This window comes from Alligator sinensis, unplaced genomic scaffold (assembly GCF_000455745.1).
Source record: "Alligator sinensis unplaced genomic scaffold, ASM45574v1 scaffold150_1, whole genome shotgun sequence".
NCBI lineage: Eukaryota > Metazoa > Chordata > Crocodylia > Alligatoridae > Alligator > Alligator sinensis.
In genome coordinates this window covers 3552275-3558354 of record NW_005841840.1, presented here as the reverse complement: position 1 = coordinate 3558354, position 6080 = coordinate 3552275, and the positions used below count along the sequence as shown (strand labels likewise).

The 6080-nt window shown below is 41.3% G+C and overlaps 1 protein-coding gene across 2 annotated transcripts in view; it reads left to right on the top strand.

Moving 5' to 3' along the window:
* The window catches only part of CUNH4orf33 (chromosome unknown C4orf33 homolog), a 54833-nt gene that overhangs the window by 19810 nt on the left and 28943 nt on the right, over positions 1 to 6080 (top strand). The window lies entirely within an intron of this gene.

The following is a 6080-nucleotide window of genomic DNA, read 5'->3' as shown; positions in this document are numbered from 1 at the left end:
TACACTGCCAGGCTCCTCCCATCCCCAGCAGCACATGAGAAGCGGCCCCCTCAGGGCCTCGCATGCGGGCGGCTGGGCCCGGAGAGCCGCAGTGCCCGGGAGGGAGACTGGCGGGGGAGCAGGTGCCACCTTGCTGTGGGGCAGGGCAGGGCAGCGGGGCTGGCTTGAAGCAGGCGGGTGAGAAGGCAGGCGCGGGTAGGTGGTGCCAGCAGCTGCTGCTTGGCCTCCCGCGCAGGGCTGCTTCCCTGGGCCCCGTGGGGGTAAGCAGCTCCCCTCCCCTCGCTGCCGGCTGGGGCCCATGGGCCGGCCCTACCCGCCTCGCCGCGGCCCCATGCTCCGCGCCACCGCTGGCTCTGCGTTCTGCGGCAGCAGCGGCTCTGCACTCCACACTGCTGCCCCGCATTCCATGGCGGCGGCTCCGTGCTCCACGGCGGTGGCTCTATGCTCTGCGGCGGTGGCGCCGCAGGCCAGATAAAATGGTTTGGTGGGCCGCATGTTGAACAAGCCTGATAAAACGCATAGAAGGGAGCATAGTAACTGCAGTTCTCCAGCACAATACAGTACCCATGTTACATGCTGTTGTGCCTGTCTAGTCTCTTGCCTCCATGGAACTTCATTTGTAGACCGAATCTTTCAGTATTATTGCTATATTTTTCTTTGGCAGTCTGACTCAAGAAACCTTGCCAGGTTGCTTCTATAACTATTTGGGTTCTGGCCAGCTCCCCACTGCATACTGTCACTGCTAGATTTTAATATTTTTGGCATCTAAAGATGCAGGTATATGCTTTTAAGGATAGCTAACTAAAATATTTTAGATGTTTATCTCCCAAAATTTAGATTGTCAATCCCTGTTCAGTTCCTGCCTAATGCTGGAAGCTCTTAAAAGCCCCTGAGTGCCTATATTTCTGCTTTAGGTTTGAGTCTTGAGTGCTGAGCAGCTAGACACCTAACTGACACTTAACTATTTGGATTCCAAAACTGGGAATAAACCTTTTTATTTCATCTCTGGAGCAGAATACAGTAGGTTTTCTCAGAGATGTCTACTGTATCAGTCATTGCACAAGACAGCCAGGGGAAGAGGTGTCCCCACCCCCTTCTCACCTCACCCTTTCCTAATTAGCCCCGAAGTTGGAGCACTCGCCCAGGTTTGAGAGCGACCTGGATAATTCCTCTTTCTGATTGACGGAAAGGAGGAGATTTAACTGAAGGACTCTCCCAGCTTAGTAACTTGGCCAAGAATGGGTTTGTACTATTTTTTTCCCCCCATACCCTAAGCAGTTTTTCCTAATGGCCTAACCAGTGACGGAAGCAAAGTGATCTTCCATGGTCTCTGACTCTTTGTCAGGAAAATGTTTTGAAGTTAAAGTGCTTAAGTCAATCCTGAGGACATGGATGACAGTCCCCAGTGAAGGGATAATCCTGTAGTCTAAAGGTAGGTCTGTTTTAGGGGTATAAAAGACTGTCACATCTATTCCACCAGCATTTCACACTGGCTAGTTTAGGTGATTTTTTGTGGATCACATTCTTGGGCATCTTGTATTTTTTTCAGGAATGTCATTGAGATAAGAGGATCTTGTCCAGTATAGTTAAGCTGGAATCAGCCTCAATATGACTGCTTTTTTAAAATTGGACACTACAGATTCCTTGCTGTGAATTGCCACCTGTTGAAATTTTACAAGCACTGTACATATAGTTGCTGGGGGTGGGGGAGGGTTTGCACCTACAGTACTTGCATACTTTTCTGAAAAACTCTAGTACAAGATCACAGTTTTTTTTATCCAGTAAACATAAGTAAAAAATCTGGATGAGTTTTTTGTGTCTCAAAGCTGTCTTACTCTGTTAAATTTCACAGGTCCCCCCCGCCACCCTCCCAACCCTTGCATGCTGCTGTTTCATGTGTGAACTCCTTAGTGTTTGCTCAGGTTGAGCATTTTGAGTGCAAAGGGAATACAGTAGTTCAAAACAGTTTCCTGCTTGTACAGATTTTCTTTTCTCACACTTGGCTGATTTGTCTTATGTTTAAAGGTACAATAAATCATCCTGTTTACTCAGGTGATTTTTACCTGTTCAGATTTTGATCTTTGTAGAGCCAATTCTGGCCTTGGGTGCATCTGTTGGACTATATCGGAGGGCAGTGGCCTAATGTATTAAACATGCTGGATATTTCTGAAAATACAGATTATTGTACATTAACTATGCTGCACTTGATGGTCAACAGTAGCAGAGAATTCAGCCACTGAATTTTGTGTATTATAAGCCACTGCAGCCTGGTGAGAGAGCAAGCACTGTCCTTCAGTTTTGGAGTCTCTGAACTGAACATTTCTTGAGTACAGGCCTTCTGTCTAATAACACTTTCTTGAGGGTTAGAATGTACAGACCAAATTCACTTCCCTGGGATGAAGTCCTGGCTCCTCAGATTCTCTTATCTGTAACGCACCCTTGCCGAGTCTCGCCAAAGATGTGAGCTGCTTGTTTACAGCTCTTAAGTGCATAGGACACGTGTTAGTTGTAAGCAAACACAGATACAGGTAGGTTTTTCTATACTGCTTCTATATACCTCATTCCTTTTAGTGAAAAAGTAGGAGTTTGTGGATTAGTAAATTTTCTAAACACAATGCACCCCTATTTTCTATCTGGCTCATGCTTCTGTGGGAAGTGCTGGGGTGTCAATCTATATGGCAACAAGTAGGTAGCTTATGATTTAGTCATTTTCTGATGGTGGGTCCTGCAGCTCCATTAGGTCCCCTACCCCAATATAGAAGCCAGCCCAAGCACTTATACAACACGTAGCTTTGGGTAACAGAATACCTTTGTCTTCCCTAGCACGACCTTTTTTTAAACTTGTCCTATTGCTTCACCATCCTACCCGCTACAGACGAATGTAGTAAAATTGATTTACCTGCAGCGTGGCTGTAATCTGTTGTCCTGAGTTCCTGTCTTGATAGCTGCCTGTTAAGCATCATCCCTTATATTGGCAAGAACGTGACCCAAACCTGCCACCCCTGAGTGGGTAGACACTGAAGCAGCTAGTTTTGCTGAACTTTTCATGAGGACTATTTCATACTGTTAGCTAGAATTCATAGGTTCCACAGATAAATTTTCCAGTGTGTCACCATATATCCTACATGGAGAATATTGGATTTGCTAAATTGCAGAACTGTGTCCAAAACAGCACATACATGCCCGTGACCATTTCAGCTAGTCTGCCTACTAATCCATCTCTGGGGACTTAAACATTTCAACCTGGCAACATGGTTAAACAGGCACTGTTTTTCAAATCAGCCTGCTTGACAAATATTTTCTATGGGCAATTTTTAGTCCTATGCCACTTACAAATTGTGGCATACTGAATCCGATAAAACTCTGTATAAGATTTTTATTTCTTTGGAAAAGACATTCGCAATGGGGGGACACCACCTGATATTGAGCTCTTCAAGTGCTCAAAGTTGCTAGGCTTGTTTTGTTTATTTTTAAGTGTGATACTTTATTCATGTGTAAAAACATCCTCAGTAATTTTTTTTGGCAGTGTTTTACAACGCTTCAGCCAAGTTTCTTATCCCTTTGGCCACTTTGAGAGAATCGTGGTAGCTTAAATGCATAACCCTGCCTCTTGATTTCCATAATAAAACTACTTTAGGAGTGAACTTGGGAATTGTAAGATTTTTACAGATGAAACTTTAAACTCCCTAAAGCTGTTTAAAATTCTTAACAGGTCCTAAACTTTTGCAACATATGGCTTATATAGGATACACCTTGTTTAACGAAGGCTAATAAAGGTTTTATTAATACTTCTTTGGATATGATCTACATAATTCACTTGTGGCTTCATAACTTGTGAGTAAAGCAGCTATCAATGAATGACCATAAAACTCATAAAACAACTTCACTGCGCATTTTCTCTTTTTTGTGTGTGGATATTTTATGTGCGGCGAGTCCACAGAATTGAGTCCACACTGTTACCTTAGTGGAAAACAGCTATCTGAATTTGTTAATTCCTCCAGCCCATCTGTTTCCACCAACTCTTTATGAGACTTATCAAGGTCTGATTAGAATAAGAAAGTGATTTAGATTTTTAGTTATTACAAAAAGTTTCATGTTTCTGTAGCTGCAGACTGTCAAGGCCAAAGCTCTGCAATCAGTGAGAAGATTGTTTCATAAAGCCTAAAATCTCTGTAATGCTAACCTAGAAAGCAACTTGATGTAAATGACCCACCTCTGTAATCTGCTCAAGGTCTTGTTTATGCAATGTTATTTTTGTTGTTTATTTAGCTGCAGTCTTTTCTTTCCTGTTTTTATTCCAATTATACCTTGATGAATCTTATAAAGAGGTGGTTCTTGTTGTGCTGGTACTAAATTGGTGTTACTTTTAGAAAACTACTGCATGCTGCTTTTTTGGAATGTCTTGTGTGCTTTTTCCACAGAGAATAGTCTCTTTCTATCCTCCATATAACCACCCTTCAGGTATTACAGTGCTGTTTTCCCAATTTTTCTTTAAATGTATTCATTTGAGGTACCTAAACTGATAATTGATGTATTGGTATTGATTTTTATGCCACTAATTATCTTAAATAAGATAATGATCTTAAATAAGATAATTATCTTAAATTACTTGTTTGGTATAATTATTTAAAGAACAACACACAAATAATATTATTCAATTTGCAAGCCAGGTGCTAGATGTTATATAAAACATCTATAAATCTCAGTCTATCTAGAGCACCTCGGGACCTGATTTATGCTCACACAAGCTAGCATTTGTTGATGTAATCTCATTAACTTTAGTGGAATTACTCCTCTACGGTGCTTGGAGTGTGCTCTAATAAGACCTACACCAAAGATCATTATCAATAGGCAGCCACCTGCCTACTGTGAGTGGTTTCATAGCATCTGATGAAGTAGGATGTCACCTACAAAAGCTTATGTCTCTCTGAACCTGTTAGTCTCTGGGGTGCCTTCTGCCTGACTTTAGGCTAACACAGCTAACTACCTGTCATTTGCCTTCCTGATATTGTAAAGCTTGCAGTACAGTTTTAAAACAACTAGTAAAAGACAAGCTTGTATTAAGTAACCGATATTTCGATTCCTAGGATGATTATCTAAGGCAGGTTTCACTGTTTATGTTGACAACCAATTGAGTTAAATGAATAACTTGTACTTCATATTTTATGCTATCACCACTGTGATTAAGGAAATTGTTGAACATATCCAAATGAATTGCCACCTGTAACATACAGTGCAGAGCACTGATCTGTAACCATAGTCAATTATTAAACGCTGCCAAGGAGAGTAAATGTCATTAATCACTATTTAAATAGTAGACATCAGAAATGTGTAGCAGCTACTTGGCTGTGATAACAAGAATTAGAGTATAAATGTGGCAAACTTTTATATTGGTTTAAATCCTTTAAAAATGGCTCTGTGGATTCTAGTTTTCATTGTAGGGTGCATTGCTGATCCAGGGCTTCATGTTGCACAGAGCAGGTACTGCAAATGTTTTTCTTATTTCAAGTTTCAGTTGGAAAATGCCTGATTTTCTTTTGACTGCTAATACCTTTACTACAGTAAACTACATATTAAATGATTGAGAGGGACTGAGATTTGTGTGTGTTAATACCTCTTTTATAATAAGTTTAAAAATTGAAGTAAATTGAAGGTTTGTGTATATATATAAAATATGCGCTAGGGTGATGAAGAGCAAAGGAGAGCTGTGAGCCATTGCAGTATAAATGGCCACTGTCTCACAGAGGTATAATTTCCTGTTCTTTCAGTCAGCAGAAACTGTACACAGTACAGAGGGAAAAAGCACAAGCCTGCCAAAAGGCCAGTTATATGCCCACAGTTTCAAAGGAGTGATCTCAGCAGGTAGGAGAAAAATATTGGTGAAGAAATGGCAGCCTCAGTAGCAAAAGCTTGATGAACACAAAGTAGCCTACTGTTGTATCAAAAGCTTAGGGATGAAGAAGAATGAAAACTGGAAATAGGAAGAGAATATGTATACACGGAGTTGACTTCCACTTGTGATCTTCAAAACAACATCTTTCCATTTTTTTCTTCAGAAGTATCAAGCCTGATGGAAGAGC